This window comes from Phyllopteryx taeniolatus, chromosome 9 (genome assembly GCF_024500385.1).
Source record: "Phyllopteryx taeniolatus isolate TA_2022b chromosome 9, UOR_Ptae_1.2, whole genome shotgun sequence".
NCBI classification, from domain to species: domain Eukaryota; kingdom Metazoa; phylum Chordata; class Actinopteri; order Syngnathiformes; family Syngnathidae; genus Phyllopteryx; species Phyllopteryx taeniolatus.
The window spans coordinates 4,357,065-4,377,772 of record NC_084510.1 but is presented as its reverse complement, the minus strand read 5'-3'; the positions used below and the strand labels follow the sequence as shown (position 1 = coordinate 4,377,772).

Here is a 20,708-nt window from a genome sequence, read left to right as displayed (position 1 = left end):
TAAATTTGATCGAAGATGACCCCTCATCCCTCTCTAGAACATAAAACAGGGTGCTCCAAAAGTCACTACGCACTGCCTTTTTTAAATTTTGTTTCAGGTGTAATTTTTTTGACTGATGTGAGGGCATCAGTATTTTACAGCTTAGGCTTTGCAGTTTTTGTAAATGTATCATTCCTACCAGTTTGCAGTGTTGAAATATTGTCCCCAAGTTAAGTTCAGCACTAGTCTGAGAAGCTTTATGGCTGTCACACTGCTTCAAGCCATGGTAAAATTTATGCTTTCCTTGGCAGGGTTCTCAAAAAAAGGATGTGTTCCTGACAAACCATGCAGTGGGAGGCCTGCTCCTACCGCCACTGATTAAAAAAAAAACAAAAAAAACTCCTGGTTCATGCGTTCCTGCAAAGCCAGGGATACTCAATCCCGAGAGCTGCACTGGAACTCAGCCACAACAAAAGTGTGATTCCGCGGACACTTTGCTTCAGTCCTTCTTCGGTTAACATTAGCAAACTCATATTTAATGTTATTCAGTTGATGGCTTGTGTCTTTTCAAAGTCCCGTATCGCCTCCAAAACATCTACTAGGTCTGCGCCATCGTTAGCCTGAGTATTAGCATTAGCTTTAGCCTTCTGTGTCAGAGAGGTGTTCTCTACGTCTCCTTCGGTTACAGTTTCATTTGCGGTACTTTTCGTGTTCATATCCTTTTTACTATACTCACCCAAGATGTGTTATTTCTTGAAGGCTCTACGACTCTTGGCTGCCACTCGAGTCTCATATCCATCTTTTGATGTCAAACCCGAACGTTTTCAGCCGTCGGTAAAAATAAAGAAATTATCCTCATTGTTGCGATACTTTGGGAGGGGAGTGTAGTTTATATTCCTCACCACAGCCTATATGTTACACTGGACCTTTCAGGGCAAGCCAGATCTCAATTAACCCAGAAGCAACCTAGAAGACAACAAGCCACTCAGGTGTCAAAGACAAAGAGCAAAGTAAGAATTATGACAACGACAAGGTTTGTAAACGGGAAAGTATCTCAGCCAAGACACTCCGCTGAGTCAGAATGCTGACCTTGGGATCAATATGCTCGGGTGAGAAATAGCATGCAGTCGGCTCGAGAGTGAAGAAGGCTAGCAGCTTCTCCCGCAAAGTAAAAGAAATCTCTCAAAAGTTTAAAAATCAATTTCATATACTAAATCAATGCACTTACCAATCACCAAATGGGAAGAAGACCTCTCCATGTCTGCTGACCGTAGCGACTGGATACAGATTTGTAACAATATGTTTAGAATGACAAAAAAAACACAAATCTACAGCTTATACATTATAATGTGCTCCATAGAACACACTTTACTCAGTACACTATGCATAAAATGGGCTTCTCTCCATCTAATATATGCGTCCAATGCACCAAAAATACCCCAGACACCTATTTTCATGCTGTATGGGGATGTACACCAATTCAATGCTTTTAGTCTTCGGTTATACAAAAACTCTCGTGTATTTTAAACTACAGGATTCCACTTTCCCCAAGATTGTGCATACTTGGCGACTTAGGCATAATTGACCTCCCGAATAAATATTCACAATCATTACAATTCTATTAAACTGTATTTCTATAGAAAACAATTCTATTAAACTGGAAAAACAAACAAGCAATTCACATCAATCAGTGGCTAAATCTCATCACAGAATATATTGCGTTAGAAAAAATATCAGCAGATAAAAAAATCAATTACACTTATATTGTCTGGGGGGTGGCATTGGGTCCCTGTTTCGCCAATTGTCGGGGCGCCTCGGTGGGGCCGGCGGACCGCCCTGGCTCCCTCAGTGTAGGACGTGTCCCGTCCGTCGGGTGGACCCCTGGGCCTGACCCCGTCCCTCGATTGATTGGGTGGGGTCCTCAGCCGCCGCGGTGCGGCCACAGCAATTACAGGACACTTCTGTCAGTCTTTGTGCATGTAAAATGGTATCAATTTACTTGCCTGTATCCGCAGACACACACACCTAGGACTCTTTCACTGGGTGTGGGGTCTCGCACCTACTGCGACAAATAACTCATGAATATGCAAATCACGTGTGTATCCCCTCACTTATACTCTCGTCTTGTAGACTTTTATAATTCACATAATTAATGCCACGACACTTCAGTTGTACAGTCGGGTTAACGACCCTTGTCCTGCATGCTTCTTCTCCTGTCCTTGTCCTGTTCTATCTTGTCCTGTCCTTTCCTCACAGGGTGTAGCACTACAGCCACATGCAACACTCATATTTAATGTTTCATTGTTGTAGATAATGTAATGATTTACTTCTCTCATCCTGTTTACAATTAAGTCTCTTGTCTTTTATTTATCACTCCCTTCTAGAAACTGTATTTTGTTCGACTGATCAAGTCTGATTCTCAATAAGCCTCAATTATTATTAAACTCCACTGTGACACAGTAAAACTTTTACGGCATGAAAGGGATACAGATTTTTCATTCTGCTTGACCTAACAGCCGAACAGGACAACAAAATAAATAAATAAATAAAAGAAGGCCAGCAGTTAGTCTGTTCAAATTAGGCACTATGCACACTTAAAATATTTTTGTCCATCCATTTTCTACCGCTTATCCGAAGTCGGATCGCGGGGCAGTAGTTTTAGCAAGGACGCCCAGACTTCCCTCTCCCCAGCCACTTCATCCATCTCTTCCGGGGGGGAACCCGAGGCATTCCCAGGCCAGCCGAAGGATGTAGTCTCTCCAGCGTGTCCTGGGTCGTCCCCGGGGTCTCCTCCCGGTGGGACATGCCCGAAACGCCTCACCAGGGAGGCGTCCGGGAGGGATCCGAATCAGATGCCCCAGCTACCTCATCTGGCTCCTCTCGATGCGGAGGAGCAGCGGCTCTACTCTGAGATCCTCCTGGATGACCGGGCTTCTCACCCTATCTCTAAGGGAGAGCCCGGACACCCTGCGGAGGAAACTCCTTTCGGCCGCTTGTATCCGGGATCTTGTTCTTTCGGTCACGACCCACAGCTCGTGACCATAGGTGAGGGTAGGAACACAGATCGACCGGTAAATCGAGAGCTTCGCCTTTCGTCTTAGCTCCTTCTTTACCACAATGGATCGATACAAAGTCTGCATCACTGCAGAGGCTGCACCGCTCCGCCTGTCGAACCTCCGTTCCATTCTTAACTCACTCGTGAACAAGACCCCAAGATACTTGAACTCCTCCACTTGGGGCAGGATCTCATCCCTGACCTGGAGAGGGCACGCCACCCTTTTCTGACTGAGGACTATGGTCTCAGATTTGGAGGTGCTGATTCTCATCCCAGCCGCTTCACACTCAGTTGCAAACTGCTCCAGTGAGAGTTGGAGGTCACGGCTTGATGAAGCAACAGAACCACATCATCTGCAAAAAGCAGAGATGCAATACTGAGGCCACGAAACCGGAACCCCTCTACGCCTCGGCTGCGCCTAGAAATTCTGTCCATAAAAGTTATGAACAGAATCGGTGACAAAGGGCAGCCTTGGTGGAGTCCAACCCTCACCGGAAACGAGTCCGACCTACTGCCGGATATGCGGACCAAACTCTGACTCCGGTCGTACAGGGACCGAACAGCCCATATCAGGGTGTTCGGTACCCCATACTCCTGAAGCAACCCCCACAGGACCCCCTGAGGGACACGGTCGAACGCCTTCTCCAAGTCCACAAAACTGTCATGGTCTGTGTTTTGGTTTGGGTTGTGTTTAGTTTTGTTCCATGTTTTCCTCTGTTCCATGTTTGTCGTGTGCTCATTAGGTTGTTGTGTCCACCTGGTCTCGTCTACTTTGTGTCGACCAATCAGCTCTCTTCAGCCACTCGTGTCTTGTCCAGGTGTTCCTCGTTGTCTCGTCAATTTGTTTGTATTTAGTTCCCTGGTTTCTTTTAGTTCTTGTGGGTTCATTGTCGTTGTCACATGTCTTGCATAGTCGCCAGTTGTCTTTATCATTGTGGTATGTCATTGTCAGGTGTCATTTTCCCTATCTATTCCACGTCTTACTCACAGGTCATAGTTTGTTTCCAGTTTTAGATATTCAAGTGTTTCTTTGTTACTTTGGTTTGGTTGTTATCTGTTGTGGGACTTCGTTCAGATTTGCTTTATCCAATATCCTTGTTTTCCCTTTTTGAAGAATAAATATTATTTTGAGATTCCTGCACTCCTGCCTTGCCTCACTGCTTCCCTGCAATTGGGTCCACCATGTTCTTGCCTTGCGTTCCTCGCCTTCGCCCTAACCACGTACGTGACAGAATGAACCGACCAGAACAGGACCCAGCGGGAAGAACATGGCGTCACCCTGGACACCACCAAACTGCCTCCCACCGTCCTCAGCCTGCCATCCATACCTACCCTCCTCCAGTAAGCCCTATCGTTCAGTCTTTTCTGTTCTTTTCATCGGGTCCCCCCACATGTCCTAGTTATTCACCATGCCTTACTATTTTACATCCACGTTTCTTTAGATTCTGATTTTTCTGATTGTGAAGATGGCCCCGATTTAGTTAATCTCCTGTCTGATTCTGAATCTGACACAGATTTAGATTTTTCTGGTTCCTTCCCTAGTTTATCCCGTCTTCGTCAGTTTTTGTCATGTCCCCGTTTCCAACCCCAGTGAGTCCAAATCCTTTCCCTCTGACCTTTTCTTGGGCACCCGTTTGGACATCTACCCGGGACCGCCGCGTGATGGCCAGCGGAGGCGCCCAAGTAAAGGTCAAATTTTGCCCCCTCGTTGTTTTTCCCCTGTTCACAAGTCACTTAATTTTTCAACTGTTCCCACATGTTGTTCCACGGCTCCAATTAAGTCACGTCTAGTCAAACCTGCCTCCAAGCCACCATGTTCAGTACCAGCCATTTTTCCTAGTTCACCTTCCCGAGACCTTGTGCACTCTTCCACTCCCGTACCCTCTATTCCCAAACCTCAATGGCGGCAGGCTGAGGAAGCGACTGCAGGCCCCGTTCCTGTTCCTCGGCAGCTGCGGCAAGCTCCCGTTCGGCTCCTCGGCAGCTGCGCCAGGCTCCCGTTCCGGCTCCTCGGCAGCTGTGCCAGGCTCCCGTTCCGGCTCCTCGGCAGCTGCGCCAGGCTCCCGTTCCGGCGGCGCTCGTCCAGCGGCCGCCACCCGTCCTTGCTCCGGCGGCGCTCGTCCAGCGGCCGCCTCCCATTCCTGCTCCGGCGGCGCTCGTCCAGCGGCCGCCACCCGTCCTTGCTCCGGCGGCGCTCGTCCAGCGGTCGCCACCTGTCCTTGCTCCGGCGGCGCTCGTCCAGCGGCCGCCACCCGTTCTTGCTCCGGCGGCGCTCGTCCAGCGGCCGCCACCCGTTCTTGCTCCGGCGGCGCTCGTCCAGCAGCCGCCACGCGTCCTTGCTCCGGCGGCGCTCGTCCAGCGGCCGCCACCCGTCCTTGCTCCGGCGGCGCTCGTCCAGCGGCCGCCACCCGTCCTTGCTCCGGCGGCGCTCGTCCAGCGGCCGCCACCCGCCCCCGCTCTGGCGGCGCTCGTCCAGCGGCCGCCACCCGTCCTTGGTCCGGCGGCTCTCGTCCAGCGGCCGCCACCCGTTCTTGCTCCGGCGGCGCTCGTCCAGCGGCCGCCACCCGTCCTTGCTCCGGCGGCGCTCGTCCAGCGGCCGCCACCCGTCCCCGCTCCGGCGGCGCTCGTCCAGCGGCCGCCACCCGTCCCCGCTCCGGCGGCGCTCGTCCAGCGGCCGCCACCCGACCCCGCTCCGGCGGCGCTCGTTCAGCGGCCGCCACCCGTCCCCGCTCCGGCGGCGCTCGTCCAGCGGCCGCCACCCGTCCTTGCTCCGGCGGCGCTCGTCCAGCGGCCGCCACCCGTCCTTGCTCCGGCGGCGCTCGTCCAGCGTCCGACACCCGACCCCGCTCCTTCGGCGCTCGTCCAGCGGCCGCCACCCGTCCCCGGTCCAGCGGCGCTCGTCCAGCGGCCGCCACCCGTCCTTGCTCCGGTGGCGCTCGTCCAGCGGCCGCCACCCGTCTTTGCTCCGGCAGCGCTCGTCCAGCGGCCGCCACCCGACCCCGCTCCGGCGCCGCTCGTCCAGCGGCCGCCACCCGACCCCGCTCCGGCGCCGTTCGTCCAGCGGCCGCCACCCGACCCCGCTCCGGCACCGTTTGTCCAGCGGCCGCCACCCAACCCTATTGCCTGGCCCCTGCATTACCATTGGGTTCGGCACCGTGGCCGTCCGCCTGAATGGCCCTGTAAAGACCCTGGTGCTCGGCGTCCTGGACGACCTCCTGAACCGCTCAGCCAAGCACCTCACCTCGGGTGGCCTGGATGGCCACCAGACTGACCTTAGGGGTGGACTCTGTACCCACCTCCAGGACACCTTCTGCCCACCCTGGGTTGGTGACTTTTTGGTTATTGTTTGGGGAACGTCTGGGATCTGTTCCTTTAGAGGGGGCCTTGCCTCACTGCTTCCCTGCAATTGGGTCCACCATGTTCTTGCCTTGCGTTTCTCGCCTTCGCCCTAACCACGTACGTGACGAAAACACATGTAGACTGGTTGGGCAAACCCCCATGCACCCTCGAGGACCCTGCCAAGAAGCTGGTCCACTGTTCCACGACCAGGGCGAAAACCATACTGCTCCTCCTGAATCTGAGATTCAACTTCCCGACGGACCCTCCTCTCCAGCACCCCTGAATAGACCTTAACAGGGAGGCTGAGGAGTGTGATCCCCCTGCAGTTGGAACACACCCTCCGGTACCCTTTCTTAAAAAGGGGGGACCACCACCCAAGTCTGCCAATCCAGAGGCAGTGTCCCCGATGTCCACGCGATGTTGCAGAGGCATGTCAACCAGGACAGCCCTACAACATCCAGAGCCTTGAAGAACTCCGGGCGAATCTCATCCACCCCCGGGGCCTTGCCATCGAGGAGCTTTTTAACCACCTCGGTGATCTCAATTCCTAAGATAGGAGAGCCCAAAAAATTATTTTGTATCTATCGTAATATATAGTAATTTTATATAATAAATAAGCCTCAACAGGCAGAGTCTTTAGTGATGGGTCACAGTGCTGCATAATTCTGTTGCTACAACAATGAAGAATGGGAATTATCTGATTCTCTCCCCTGCTTGATGGGTGCCTCAACATTAATGTTTTCATTTAAATATTTATAGGAGCTTGAAATGGTAAAAGACTATCTAGCACAGCTGTTCCTGTGTCTGTGCTGGAATTAATGAGAGAAATTAGCAAACTGAATCTGGCGGTCTATGTTCTTGGTCATATAATGAGTGAGACTAAATTAGTTGTGGCTGGCTGCTGGCACAAGCTTGTAAGGAGTGGTTTTCAATTCTTCAGTTATTGGCATTTTAAACATATGAACAACTAGAGATGTTCTTCATTACTTAAATTGTATGTGTCAGTTTCAGAGAAAACTATGACAAGTAAGATAATGTCATTGTATACCAGGTGTCATTTTAACTTATTTTAATATTGATCTTTTATCAGTCGTGAGGAAAATTGATAGAGGATTTACAAAAAAATAAAATTAAGTTGGATGATGTTAAAAAAATCTATTTTATTATATTATTATGAAGTCACTGATGGTGTAGTGGTACACTCGCCTGACTTTGGTGCGTGGGTTCAGTTCCCACTCAGTGACGGTGTGAATGTGAGTGCGAATTGTTGTCTGCGTCTATATGTGCCCTGCGACTGACTGGCGACCAGTTCAGGGTGTAGTCCGCCTTTCCCCCGAAGTCAGCTGGGATAGGCTCCAGCGCCATGTGACCCTAACCAGGATAAGCGGTGTTGAAAATGGATGGATGGATATATTATTATTATAATATATTATTAGTCCCTACTCACATAATTGATTGACATGTTGCCCTTGATTGATTAATACAAGAGAAAATGTAAGTCAATCAAATCTTGAAAAATGCTTGATGCGTGCAGGGGCTAGACATTTTGTCCCCCCAAAACATGCCTGGTTACATATGGGCAATGTACAGTTTCGTCAAATGTGCTGTAATAGTTCCATCAGGCTTAGCCCGCTCACTGGCTCTAAAACTATTCTAACTACAGCATCGGGGTTCAGTCTTTCAGCAAATACTGTGTGGGACTCAAATTAGAGTGAGTTGATCCATTGTGACAGAGCTGTGAAGGCTGGAGTGGATAAAAGATCAGTGAAGAATGGCACATAAGGCTGGAGGAGTGAGCGGAAAAACAGGACAGTTGAAGAACAGGAAAAAAATTAATGTTTGGGATTTTGAGGAAAATAGATTAGGACAATGAATGGAGCATATGAGGTTAATGAGAAGAAAGGAGCGATGGTATGACAAAGAAATACTTGAATTATCATATGCCAATTAAATGCGGCAAGTTAATAAATATTGGATGTGTATTGAAGAAACTAGACTTTATCACATCAAGATCTGTATTCTGCATGTACAACCAACAGGCAATGACAAAATTTTTACGATGACATGCATTTAATAAGTCTCCAATAGATATCAGAATGTTAATAAACTAGTAATCTCCAATCAGAGGGCATACCATTCACTTTCTTTTAATAAATAAAATGACTCTTTGCACTGCAATTTAAACTATCCCCACAAAAATACATATGCAATTTTTAAAACTATCTGAAGCATGACACAAAATGCAAATCAAACTGCTGCTCTAATACAGCTGCCAAACTTGTCTGAAAACGTCAAATATTGAAAGCTTAAAATCCAACCAGCAAATACAGCCAAACGATACATGACTTTCAGAGGTGGCGGAACCAGTTGAGCACTGGGGGCATATGTCCCCCCCCCCCCCCCCCCCCCCCCCCACACACACACACACACACTTTTTACCCTGTGTGCGCCTATGTGTGTGGTGTACTCCTTTGTGTTACCTCAGAAATAATATTTCCCAGCCACACACTATATAACAGTGTCCCAGCCACAATACCCTTTTTCAGGAATGGAAAAGCCAAACAGGACAACAAAATAAATAAATAAAAGAAGGCCAGCAGTTAGTCTGTTCAAATTAGGCACTATGCACACTTAAAATATTTTTGTCCATCCATCCATCCAACCATTTTCTACCGCTTATCCGAGACGGGGCCGGGATTGAACTGTGAAACAGACGCTCGAACCAGTCGTCCACCGTGCCTGTCTCAAATATCCATCCATCCATTTTCTGAGCCGCTTCTCCTCACGGGTCGCGGGCATGCTGGAGCCTATCCCAGCTATCATCGGGCAGGAGGCGGGGTACACCCTGAACTGGTTGCCAGCCAATCGCAGGGCACAAACAAACAAACAACCATTCCCACTCACATTCCCACCTACGGGCAATTTAGAGTTTTCAATTAACCTACCATGCATGTTTTTGGGATGTGGGAGGAAACCGGGGTGCCCGGAGAAAACCCACGCAGGCACGGGGAGAACATGCAAACTCCACACAGGTGGGGCCGGGGATTGAACCCCGGTCCTCAGAACTGTGAGGCTGACGCTCTAACCAGTCATACACCGTGCCGCTGTCTCAAATATGTAAAGTATAAATACTGTTTACATATTTTAAACATTCTGGTACCCATTTTATTAATTAATTAATTTTTAGTAGAATACAGCCCTATGGGGGGCACAAGTCAGTGCAAACTGTAGGCCGGTCCCAAGTCCGGATAAATGCAGAGGGTTGCGTTAGGAAGGGCATCCGGCTTAAAACTTTGCCAAACAAATATGAGCGTTCATCGGGTTAACAACGTCCGCCATTGGTGCCGTCAACCTGCAGGGCGCCGTTGGAAATTCAGCTACTGTGGGTCGAAGTCAAAGAAGAAGAGATGGAAAACGGGTTCTTCGAAAGAGAAGAGGAAAGCACAGAGCCTAGAACTGAATTTGGGGACTTTGAATGTTGGGACTATGACAGGAAAATCTCGGAAGTTGGTTGACATGATGATTAGGAGAAAGGTTGATATATTGTGTGTCCAGGAGACCAGGTGGAAAGGCAGTAAGGCTAGATGTTTAGGGGCAGGGTTTAAATTATTTTACCATGGTGTAGGTGGGAAGAGAAATGGAGTCGGGGTTATTTTAAAAGAAGATTTGGCTAAGAATGTCTTGGAGGTGAAAAGAGTATCAGATCGAGTGATGAGGCTGAAACTTGAAATTGAGGGTGTTATGTGTAATGTGATTAGTGGCTATGCCCCACAGGTAGGATGTGACCTAGAGGTGAAAGAGAAATTCTAGAAGGAGCTAGATGAAGTAGTTCTGAGCATCCCAGACAGAGAGAGAGTCGTAATTGGTGCAGATTGTAATGGACATGTTGGTGAAGGTAATAGGGGTGATGAAGAACTAATGGGTAAGTACGGCATCCAGGAAAGGAACTTGGAGGGACAGATGTTGGTAGACTTTCCAACAAGGATGCAAATGGGTGTAGTGAACACTTTTTTCCAGAAGAGGCACGAACATAGGGTGACCTACAAGAGCGGAGGTAGAAGCACGCAGGTGGATTACATTTTGTGCAGACGATGTAATCTGAAGGAGGTTACCAACTGGAAGGTAGTGGTAGGGTAGAGTGTGGCTAGACAGCATAGGATGGTGGTGTGTAAGATGACTCTGGTGGTGGGGAGAAAGATTAGGAAGACAAAGGCAGAGAAGAGAACCATGTGGTGGAAGCTGAGACAGGACGAGTGTTGTGCAGCTTTTTGGGAAGAGGTGAGACAGGCTCTCGGTGGACGGGAGGAGCTTCCAGAAGACTGGACCACTGCAGCCAAGGTGATCAGAGAGGCAGGCAGGGGAGTACTTGGTGTATCTTCTGGCAGGAAAGGAGAGAAGGAGACTTGGTGGTGGAACCTCACAGTACAGGAAATCATACAAGGAAAAAGGTTAGCTAAGAAGAAGTGGGACACTGAGAGGACCGAGGAGAGGCGAAAGGAATACATTGAGATGCGACACAGGGCAAAGGTAGAGGTGGCAAAGGCCAAACAAGAGGCATATGATGACATGTATGGCAGGTTGGACACTAATGAAGGAGAAAAGGATCTATACTGGCTGGCCAGACAGAGTGATAGAAATGGGAAGGATGTGCAGCAGGTTAGGGTAATTAAAGATAGAGATGGAAATATGGTGACTGGTGCCAGCAGTGTGTTAGCTAGATGGAAAGAATAGGAGTTGATGAATGAGGAAAATGAGAGAGAAGGGAGAGGAGAAGAGGCAAGTGTGGTGGACCATGAAGTGGCAATGATTCATAAGGGGGAAGTTAGAAAGGCATTAAAGAGGATGAAAAATGGAAAGGCAGTTGGTTCGGATGACATTCCTGTGGAGGTATGGAAGCATCTAGGAGAGGTGGCTGTGGAGTTTTTGACCAGCTTGTTCAATAGAATTCTAGTGCGTGAGAAGATGCCTGAGGAATGGAGGAAAAGTGTACTGGTGCCCATTTTTAAGAACAACGGTGATGTGCAGAGCTTTAGGAACTATAGAGGAATAAAGTTGATGAGCCACACAATTAAGTTATGGGAAAGAGTAGTGGAGACTAGACTCAGGACAGAAGTGAGTATTTGCGAGCAACAGTATGGTTTCATGCCTAGAAAGAGTACCACAGATGCATTATTTGCCTTGAGGATGTTGTTGGAAAAGTACAGAGAAGGTCAGAAGGAGCTACATTGTGTCTTTGTAGATCTAGAGAAAGCCTATGACAGAGTACCCAGAGAGGAACTGTGGTACTGCATGCAGAAGTCTGGAGTGGCAGGGAAGTATGTTAGAATAATACAGGACATGTACGAGGGCAGCAGAACAGCGGTGAGGTGTGGTGTAGGTGTGACAGAAGAATTTAAGGTGGACGTGGGACTGCATCAGGGATCAGCCCTGAGCCCCTTCCTTTTTGCAGTGGTGATGGATAGGCTGACAGATGAGGTTAGACTGGAATTCCCGTGGACCATGATGTTTGCAGATGACATTGTGATCTGCAGTGAAAGCAGGGAGCAAGAGGAGGAACAGTTAGAAAGATGGAGCCATGCACTGGAAAGAAGAGGAATGAAAATTAGACGAAGTAAAACAGATTATATGTGCATGAATGAGAGGGGTGGTGAGGGAAGAGTGAGGCTACAGGGAGAAGAGATAGCAAGGGTGGAGGACTTTAAATACTTGGGGTCAACCGTCCAGAGCAATGGTGAGTGTGGTCAGGAAGTGAAGAAACGGGTCCAAGCAGGTTGGAACGGGTGGAGGAAGGTGTCAGGTGTGTTATGTGACAGAAGAATCTCTGCTAGGATGAAGGGCAAAATTTATAAAACAGTGGTGAGGCCAGCCATGATGTACGGTTTAGAGACAGTGGCACTGAAGAGACAACAGGAAGCAGAGTTGGAGGTGGCGGAAATGAAGATGTTGAGGTTCGCTCTCGGAGTGACCAGGTTGGATAAAATTTAAAATGAGCTCATCAGAGGGACATCCAAGGTTCGATGTTTTGAAGACAAAGTTAGAGAGAGCAGACTTTGATGGTTTGGCACGTCCAGAGGAGAAATAGTGAGTATATTGGTAGAAGGATGATGAAGATGGAGCTGCCAGGCAAGAGAGCTAGAGGAACACCAAAGAGAAGGTTGATGGATGTCGTGAGGGAAGACATGATGGCAGTTGGTGTTCAAGAGGAGGATGCAGGAGATAGGCTTACATGGAAAAGGATGACGCGCTGTGGCGACCCCTAACGGGACAAGCCGAAAGGAAAAGAAGAAGAATTAATTTTTAGGAGGATATTCCCCAAAGCTTTCACAATAAATGATAGTATATTTTTTTATGCCATTAATATAATGATATTAGAGCATAATAAATAATTGTACACATCTTACAAAGTCTGCCCTGGTAACCAAACATATGAGCACAACTGTGTAATGTTCTCTCATTTACTAAATAAAAGTAGGCCTGCATTTCACAATGAGGGCAAGTATATGAAAAGACAAAGTTATCCGTGTTCAAATAAAGTGCTTAACTTCAGAAAAATTAAAAAAGCTTGAATTTCCCCTTTTCTGTTTGTCATCTTGACACAACGGTGAAGACTCAAGCATCCGTCCATTTTCTGTACCGCTTATCCTCACTAGGGTTGCGAGCGTGCTGGAGCCTATCCCAGCTATCTACGGGCGAGAGGCGGGGTACGCCCTGAACTTGTCGCCAGCCAATCGCAGGGCACATAGAAACTAACAACCATTCGTACTCACATTCACACCGAGCGGCAATTTAGAGTCTTTAATTAGCCTGCCACGCATGTTTTAGGGATGTGGGAGGAAACCGGAGTACCCAGAGAAAACCCACACAGGCACGGGGAGAACATGCAAACTCCACACAGGCGGGGCCTGGGATTTGCACCATAGTCAGAACTGTGAGGCAGATGTGCTCACAAGTTGACCACTGCATGTTGTGAGTCGGTGGGGAGGATACTTCGAAGACCTCCTCAATTCCACCGACAAGCCAAGGGGGACCGGAGGGTGTGTTACAACTACAGGGGGATCACACTCCTCAGCCTCCCTCCTCCCTGGTAAGGTCTATTCAGGGGTGCTGGAGAAGAGGGTCCGTCGGGAAGTCGAATCTCAGATTCAGGAGGAGCTGTGTGGTGTTCGTCCTGGTCGTGGAACAGTGGACCAGCTCTACACCCTCGGCAGGGTCCTCGAGGGTGCATGGGAGTTCGCCCAAGCAGTCTCCATGTGTTTTGTGGACTTGGAGAAGGCGTTCGACCGTGTCCCTCGGGGAGTCCTGTGGGGGTGCTCCGGGAGTATGGGCTACCGAACCCCCTGATACGGGCTGTTCGGTCCCTGTACGACCGGAGTCAGAGTTTGGTCCGCATATCCGGCGGTAACTCGGACTCGTTCCCGGTGAGGGTTGGACTCCGCCAAGGCTGCCCTTTGTCACCGATTCTGTTCATAACTTTTATGGACAGAATTTCAAGGCGCAGCCGAGGTGTAGAGGGGGTCCGGTTTGGTGGCCTCAGTATGTTATCTCTGCTTTTTGCAGATGATGTGGTTCTGTTGCCTTGCCCTCTCCAGGTTGGGGATGAAATCCTGCCCCAAGAGTTCAAGTATCTTGGGGTCTTGTTCTTACCCACACCTATGTTCACGAGCTGTGGGTCGTGACCGAAAGAACAAGATCCCGGATAGAAGCGGCCGAAATGAGTTTCCTCCGCAGGGTGTCCGGGCTCTCCCTTAGAGATAGGGTGAGAAGCTCGGTCATCCGCGAGGATCTCAGAGTAGAGTCGCTGCTCCTCCAACTTGAGAGGAGCCAGATGAGGTGGCTGGGGCATCTGATTTGGATGCCTCCCGGACATCTCCCTGGGGAGGTTTTCCGGGTACGTCCCACCGGGAGGAGACCCCGGGGACGACCCAGGACACGCTGGAGAGACTACGTCCTTTGGCTGGCCTAGGAACACCTCAGGATCCCCCTGGAAGAGCTGGATGAAGTGCCTGTGGAGAGGGAAGTCTGGGCGTCCCTGCTAAAGCTACTGCCCCTGCGACCCGACCTCGGATAAGCAGTAGAAAATGGATGGATGTAAGCATCGACCTTTCATTTGATAATCCCCGTCAATAGAGTGAATTGTAGAGGAAGGGTACGTAACAAACTGCAAAGAACTTTCCCTATTTACTTCTGGCCTTTTTTTCTTTTTACTGCAGCGAGTTCAAAAATTTAAGTCAAGGCAGCCGCTACGATTGTTAATAGTGTCTTGCCGTGACATGCCGCCTCGCCGCCAACGTGCCAAGAGGGCCAAATTCAACGTAAAAGTTTAATATATTTGTACATTGGACATTAATGCCATTTTCTGCTTTTATTTTGAAGTTGGCCACGAAGCGCTGTGCCAGCCGTTAATGAAGCCTTAACCATACGTTCGCTCCCGGGTGGCTGGCTGATAAGGTTGTGGGCACTGCTACAAATGAAGCACTTTTCATAAACAGGTGCCCGCATTTTAAATGTAAAAAAAATCGCAGACAATCAGGCTCATTTAATCGTGGCATCAAAAATCGCGATCGTGATTAAAATTATTTTAATTCTGCAGCCCAACAACACTGTATGACAGGAACGATGGGTGAAATGACATTGCTAACGTTGCACTCCTTGCAGCTTTGGTTGACTATATTAACAAAATAATTTATCTATTCTTATATTACAAAAACAAAATTAATTCCATATTATCACAGTGTGATCTTACAGTGTTTTAACTAAAGCATTCTGATACAAATAATTTTCCTAGTAATCCATTGTCACAATTATGTACTGTATTTCAAAATAACACATTCAATCCCATTTACACAGTGTCCCTGAACGCCCCTTGCGCACTCACACGACTGCGGCGTGCCTGCCTACAGTAGTTTCATTCTGAAGAGCGAAATATCTATTTGCATTTCCAAACAGGTCCCTCTGCTCGTCACTTTTAATATTACAGTTGATTCACTGTATATTACAGTACACCAACATCGCAGCGAACCCTGCAATGTGAATATTGCGCCCACATACATTGCGATGATGATGCTCAAACAAAATATCATGCAGCCCTAAACTGAACCGATTTATAGGTTATGCCAATTTTTTTGTCTTGAGTTTGTTGTCACATTTCTGTCGGGCCAATTATACATTACTTGTGGACTCACTGTAATAGTCTCGCCACGCTACACTATTTGTATATCTGTTGTTGACCAATACTGGCCACTCCTGAGTAGCATTGGCACCATTTGCACAATTGACTGAGTAGTATCCGCAACATTTGCACAATCGACATTGTCCCAGATTATCGCACTACTAGTCACTTTAAACTGCATACATTTCTTGAAGTCTCGGCGCCCTTTGTACAATGGTCATTGCGCCGGACTATTGCTCTATTAGTCATTCAAACTGCTCTCATTGCTAGAGAACTCTGCATCTTTGCACAATTGTCAAAAAAATAAATAAATAAATAAATAAAAAATAGTTGTACCGGCATTACCAGATTACTAGCAACCTTTTATTGTTCAGTGACTGTTTTTCTCAATGTCTTTATGTCTCAAAGGTATTCTCCGTCAATTGACTGTCTGTTGTCATACAAGAGCAGCTCTAACTACCGGAGACAAATTCCTGTGTGTTTTTGACATACTTGGCAAAATAAAGATGATTCTGATTCTGATTATGTTTTGTTTCATAACGACATTTCACATATCCCGAAGCACTTTTAATAAAAGTTCCCAATCTGAACTTCCCACTGAGAAGTATAAACAAAAATGACTCTGGCCATTTCATTCTAAGCGCCTTTAGTTCCAAATGTTCTCTTCCTTTATCGGTAATTTTTAAAAATCTTTCTCCATCTTTAACTCAACTTCCAAGCTGAGTCTCTTTCCCTCACTCCTGCTACGTTTCTCCTTGTCTCTATCTAGGCGCGCAATCAGTGATTACCGCCTGATATGCAGATTTGATTAACTGAAGGAGGTGGACACTTGCATGTGATTGGTCAGTACGGTTCGTCAGTACCGTACAGCCGTAAAGTTGCGCTGCTTAAAATAGAGGCACCCTGTAATGTTTTGAGTCATAACCTTTATTTTTTGGCTATGGTGTGGGTCCATATGGGACTCCTTCTGGGTCCGCATGCGGATCGCGGGCAGCCAGTTAGTGACCTCTGTTTTAAACGATGTTGCCATGATCGAGCGAGCCAGATCAAGCTGTTTAGTTCCTTAGCTAGTTAGGGCTAGCGAACGTAATAGTTAACTTTCTCTAAAATGTCCCATTGTGTGCATATACGGAGCCAATTCCCTTCCGCCAGTGGCTTGCTGCATCCTGTGCGGCGCACAGGCTGTTACCACACTAATGAAAATTTATTGCTCCAGAAAAATGTCTTGTGTCAAAAACATGCATGGTAGGTTAATTGAAGTCTCTAAATTGCCCGTAGGTGTGAATGTGAGTGCGGATGGTTGTTTGTTTGTATGTGCCCTGCGATTGGCTGGCAACCAGTTCAGGGTGTACCCCGCCTCCTGCCCGATGATAGCTGGGATAGGCTCCAGCACTCCCGCGACCCTTGTGAGGATAAGCGGCTCAGAAAATGGATGGATGGATGGATGGACATTGCATTTGGTAAAAAAAAAAATCCAGCAGGCGTGTACAAGATACCAAAACACAGCTATCACATTCACTCATCTTTCCACTCCTAATTTTTATATTATTCTTTATGGCCAGCCTTTGTCACAACTTCTGAGGCCTGTAATCTCTAACTTTTTTTCATTTGTTATTCATCTATTTGATAACTGTACAATTGTGATCAGATCGCTTCCTGCCATCTTCCTTGTTAAAAATAGGAGTTTTGTAACCACCAGCTTGAGCCAAAATGCACACTACACTCACCCGCCGTTCAAAAGAAACTTTAAACAAAATCGGTGTTTTTACATTGAGGAAATGAAGCTTTTTTGCCCCACATTGAGATCTCAACTACTGTTACCAATATACAAAATTAGAAAAAGATCAAAATAAAACAAACCTTTATCTGTGGAAATATTTTTTTGTGGATGTGGCAGCAAACTATGAACCTATACAGTAGCTTGCCCTGGTGGATGCAATTTAACTGACAAAGAAACATCCATCCATTTTCTGAGCCGCTTCTCCTCACTAGGGTCGCGGGCGTGCTGGAGCCTATCCCAGCTGTCATCGGGCAGGAGGCGGGGTACACCCTGAACTGGTTGCCAGCCAATCGCAGGGCACAGAGTCTCCAATTAATGTTTTTGGGATGTGGGAGGAAACCGGAGTGCCCGGAGAAAACCCACGCAAGTATGGGGAGAACAGGCGGGGCCGGGGATTGAACCCGGGTCCTCAAAACTGTCAGGCTGACGTTCTAACCAGTCATCCACGTGCCGCTGTTTTTGGAACATGAATTATATAATCTATTCAATAAATACTACAATTTGTCTACAAAATAATCCACTGGCAGCCTTGCAGACACATTCTTTGAAAACGTGTATTAAAAGTTTAAATCTGCAATGTACCTTGGAGGATGTTCAAAGTACCCTGAAAAGAAATATAAAAAGAAGTTACCAAGAACAAACAATAGACATTTCAAATGTTTGACCAAAACTGTTGTAGTCAGTGTTTCTTAAAGTGGACTTGTAGTTCTGGAAAATCTCACTGAAGCAAAAAAATAAATAGATAAAAATAGAAAAGAAGCAGTCTTTCTCCCGTTGGATGAGTACTGAATCTGTCTCATGATGGATTGCATAGTCACTGGTACACTCGCCTGACTTTGGTGCAGGCAGCATGGGATCAGTTCCCACTCAGTGACGGTATGAATGTGAGTGCGAACGGTTGTCCGTGTCTATATGTGCCCCGCGACTGATTGGCGACCAGTTCAGGGTGTAGTCCGCCTTTCGCCCGCAGTCAGCTGGGATAGGCTCCAGCGCCCCGCGACCTTTACCAGGATAAGCAGTGTTGAAAATGGATGGATGGATGGATGGATGGACTGCATACAGATTAGTATGGTGACTCTTGACTGAGTGAGGTTTCTGATAAGACCTGGGTGTTATTTTACATTGACTGTCATGGCTGTCATGACAACAATATCCAGGATCGTCAATCATCCATTCCAGTAGAAAGAGAGAGTGGCATAAGAATACCATTAACATTCAAACTAGAACTGATGAGAAAGTCCTAATTTTTAAAACTCTTCTAAGGTGAACTAATAAAATCACTGCTCTAGGATGACACCCTTCAAAAATGCTGAATCAAGCTGAAAGACACACCAAATAAACTTAGCAGTTGGATGTAAATCAGAATAACAGAATAAAATTGCAGGTGTACTTTACAACCATCATGCCTCCTGCTTCTATTTCGTTCCTGTGGTGTTCAACAGTGTGCTAAAGTGTAGCTGTAAAACCTTTACCATAAGTCTGAAATAACTAATCATCAAGGCTCCATACAGTTACAGCATTATGAACTAAATTCAAATCGAAACCATCTACACGCCAGTTATAGTGAGTACTTCCCCACTGAAGATAGCTTATTCTGCTAATTCTGTAGTGTCTTCAGAGACACCAAAAAATAAAAGGCAATAAGAGTCCACCATCGCATTAACAATATCAACGTGAGGTATTAACTAAGGGCGGCACGGTGAGCGACTGGTTAGAGCGTCAGCCTCACAGTTCTGAGGACCCGGGTTCAATCCCCGGCCCCGCCTGTGTGGAGTTTGCATGTTCTCCCCGTGCCTGCGTGGGTTTTCTCCGGGCACTCCGGTTTCCTCCCACATCCCAAAAACATGCATTAATTGGAGACTCTAAATTGCCCGTAGGTGTGAATGCGGATGGTTGTTTGTTTCTATGTGCCCTGCGATTGGATGGCAGCCAGTTCAGGGTGTACCCCGCCTCCTGCCCGAAGACAGCTGGGATAGGCTCCAGCACGCCCGCGACCCTAGTGAGGAGAAGCAGCTCAGAAAATGGATGGATGGATGGATGGTATTAACTAAGTAGCTGTTAGTCTTCACAGTCGATGAAGTTCACATATTAACTTTCTGTATTGTGTTTGTTTTTCTTTCTTTTTTTAAGCTACTGGCGTACGACCAACGATATGATAACCCCGAAGCAAAACCTGGGCCAGAACAGAACCATATCCGCGTTGACTGTCAGAACCGACTCACCCCTGGCCGTTTCTGTCGCCCCTCGCTCGGGTTGTGCCGCTACCCTTCCCGCTCTCCTCTTCCCTCCGTTTCGATGACGATAGATGCGGATGGAGAGAAAGCTGTTTCCTGGCGGGAGGAAGATGGGGGGCGACGAGGCTCGCTTTTGATGGCCGCAGTTGGTCGCTCAGTAGCAGGGAGTGTTCAGCGGAGAAGCGCTTTGTGACGAGTCGCAGCTCCGCCTGAAATAGTCGCTATTATTGTGGCTCAGAGATGAAGTATTTATCTTGGGCTTTCACGGCGCAAATTGAAATTCATCCCTTTTATGGATAGAACGGGCGACCGCGTTGTTCTGTTGGGGATGTTTCGTGTTAAGAAGTGCTTACTGAGTGATGGTCGTTTCAATGTCGTTACGTAACCATTTAATGTATATGTAGCTCCTGACATGTACAACAGCCTGTTTTTCAACCACTCACTATCTGAATGTAATCTGCTATCTGTACTCTGCTGTTATAACCACTGACGTATGTCACAGTGTCACCATAGCCTGTTGAAATATTTATGAAAAATCATAAACCATTTACTAAACAAGCTAGCTGGTTGTTGTCTGTATTGTGTTGTATTTACACTACCGCTTCCAAGTGTGAGAGAGAAATATTTGTGATGAAATGTCCCTAACTTTAAAAAACTATTTATTAATCTTCCGAAATATTTTGTCCTACTGTTAATACTACTTTTTCTTTTAATTTTATTTTTTTTATAATTTTTTTTTTTTACTAAAACCAACTTAAATTACACGTCATTAAGATATATCCATTTGCTCTTCTGCTAATTATGTTTGTATGGGGTACGGTTAACAAAGATGGTCATGTCTGCTTCTCCCACCTGACTAAAACCATTCACACTCTTTATTTATTTATTTTTTATTTTTTTTGTTTTAACCTGTCCTGTCTGTATCTGTATACCTTTTTATGCCAAAACAGTTTGTCTGGGAGTTTGATATACTCCCTTAAACTTCACATTCATATTCAAAACTGCAGGCACTTTACATGTCAATTAATCAATGTTTTTGGATTGTGGGAGGAAAGCACATTGGGCAGAACTAAAGATAAGCGATTAATAAGGAAGAAAGTGCAATTAGTAAGCTGCAATATACACTGGTTTTGTATCGAGATAACAACTATA

At 47.0% G+C, this 20,708-nt stretch overlaps 1 protein-coding gene and 1 long non-coding RNA gene across 2 annotated transcripts in view; one reads left to right on the top strand and one right to left on the bottom strand.

The window, feature by feature from the left end:
• Positions 1-20,092, bottom strand: part of klhdc8a (kelch domain containing 8A) — a 47,200-nt gene extending 27,108 nt beyond the window's left edge. Inside the window, exon 1 of the mRNA XM_061786350.1 lies at positions 19,545-20,092. The gene's annotated coding sequence lies outside the window, so the exon portion shown is untranslated. The remainder of the gene's footprint in view (positions 1-19,544) is intronic.
• On the top strand, positions 19,242-20,114 carry LOC133484165 (uncharacterized). Its single transcript, XR_009790302.1, has 2 exons — positions 19,242-19,362; positions 19,453-20,114. It is a non-coding gene; the product is annotated as an uncharacterized LOC133484165 (long non-coding RNA).
• The last annotated feature ends 594 nt before the right edge of the window (positions 20,115-20,708 follow it).